This window comes from Egretta garzetta, unplaced genomic scaffold (genome assembly GCF_000687185.1).
Source record: "Egretta garzetta isolate BGI_Z169 unplaced genomic scaffold, ASM68718v1 scaffold230, whole genome shotgun sequence".
Lineage (NCBI taxonomy): Eukaryota > Metazoa > Chordata > Aves > Pelecaniformes > Ardeidae > Egretta > Egretta garzetta.
In genome coordinates this window covers 2,647,087-2,649,395 of record NW_009258281.1, presented here as the reverse complement: position 1 = coordinate 2,649,395, position 2,309 = coordinate 2,647,087, and positions in this window count along the sequence as shown.

The window sequence follows — 2,309 nt, the reverse complement described above, 5'->3', positions numbered from 1 at the left end:
CCCCGAACTTTCAAGGAGAATGTTGTGCTTTGTGTTTCCTTTTACATGTCTGAATGGCTGCCTGTTCCTACATGTGTGATTCATTCTCTGGAGAAGATGTCAGAGCCGTATTATTTGACTAACTCAATGGGAGTATGGCCAGATCATCTTGGCTGAGTCATCCGAGTGGTAATATTTCATCGAGCAGACAGACCTCTGGCTCATGACTTGCAGTGCCTGAAAGAGGTAGGGGAGGGCGAAGAAAGACCCAAGTTGAACACTCTTCACTGCTCTGGCCCTGCTGGCACTGTGCTACGAGCAGCACTCTGGGGAAGTTTTCCCTGCCTTTGCTGTTTGTCATGGTTAAAAAAAAGGTCACAATAGGGGTTTGTTCCACCATGGAAAGGAGGAATTTTTGTAGTCTTGAAGAAATTTATTGGCTAACAGAAGCGTTTCCTACCAAGCTCTAGCACTGTAACGTTACTGATACATTACTGATGGAGACACAGCAAATCACAAAATATCCTTTCTGAAGTGAGTTCTGAGTCCAGTAGCACAGATCAGTGTTTCAGAACAACACTATGAAAATGTAGTTAAGTGCCTTTTTCAATTTGAACTTTGTTTTTAAATTTTGTTGTTGTTACATTTGAGTTAGAAATCAGTTAACTTTTAAAATTTTTACTCTCTTGGTTTCAATACAAGAGCAGGAATTGACTGAAAGCCAAGGATTTTTGAGCAGTCCCATGAACTGGGAAATTCCAAACCCCAAAAGCTGCTGCTTCTTAATTCCTTTAATTCTTTCAAAAATAATGCAGATGTGTTCCTACTGGCAGCTTGTAACCCACTCTTGAGTACCCAAATAGGATGACTTTAGAAATTTGGAGCCACCTTGCCGCACAAAGCATCTTTTTTCTTCCAATGTGCTCTTCAGGGAGCTATCTGAAATCACAGTTGTGACCTCTTTCATGCTTAAATATCCTCTTACTTAGCTTAGGAAGAGTGTTTAGGTGATGGTGTCCAAACAGAGATGCAGGAGCTATCCTTGTAGAGGCATGAGAAGATGTAGGATGATTTTGGCTTGCTTACTTGCAAGAGGTGGGGTATGTAAGGGACTAAGTGCCAGCACTTAGTTTGTCTTCCAAGGGAGTGGAGCCTGCAAGAAACTAAGTGCTGCCCCATATTTTGGCTTTTTCTCACTCTCAGACACTTAATAGCTCCATTAGCTGCTGTGGTCTTACCACAGCTGAGCAGATGCTGAATTGCAGTACAGAGACCTACCAGGGAAACAAACATTTGGCTAACAAGGACAATAGGGATTTTGTGAATTACTTTCTGGAAGAAGAGGCCGCTTGTTTGTTGTGCAGCGCTTCCATCAGAAGTGCTACAGTTCTGCAAATGTGGCTGGAGCGGCTGCTTAGAAGGTGCTGGTTGTCTGCAGCCTGTGGATCGCTGGGCTGGGCAGGCACCAACAGCTCTGCCCCCTCTGTCAGAGAAACTCTATTAGGAACCCTTAGTCTGCAGGCATTGAACACCATGGGAAGGCTCTTGTAGGGGTGGCGTGTTCAGGCATTGTGTATTTTCAGTGTTCAAAAATATTCTGCATACTGCACCATATCGTGTAAGGTACAATAACCTTGTGTAGAGCTTCACCTCTTCAAAACCTGACGTAGCAGGTGATGGTTAAGAACTTACCAGCTGTTTGCCATGAGCTAATCCTTTGTGAAACTTTCTCTTATGGTTTTTGGGAACTCCTGCCAATGTCTGAAGTTACTAGAAATCTAGAATAATTCAGGTTTGATGGGACCACTGGGAGTCACCTAAGTCCGGTTGAATCAGGCTGCTCAGGAGCTTGTCCACTGGAGTTTTGCATATCTCCAAGAACAGAGATTCTGCAATCTGCTCCAGTGGTGGACTGGAGCTCGTGGTGAAAATAGTTTGCCTTACATCTATTGTATATGTTATTATCTGTGGTCTTCCAAGGCCCGCCAAAGGCTATATCTCATCTTAATGCTGCAGTTTAACTGGATCTGTAACAAACAGTGAATGCAAAATACATTTGTGCATATGTTTGTATAACAAGTGAAGTTAAAAGAAATACTTTCTTCCAGGTTAATTCACATAGAAAAAGTTTTTCTTGAGTTTCTGACATTTGCTATGATTTGACATAAACTATTACCTGCAGTGCACTAGAGGGCTGTAAAAGCAGCCCATGTATTCCTGCTCCTGTTTTATCCTAAAATACAGCCTGAGATAAAGGCGTGATGGCTCGAGGGCGAGCAATTAATGGAGCTTTATTGTATGTTTCCCTCGGCGCTGGGAAATGACACATG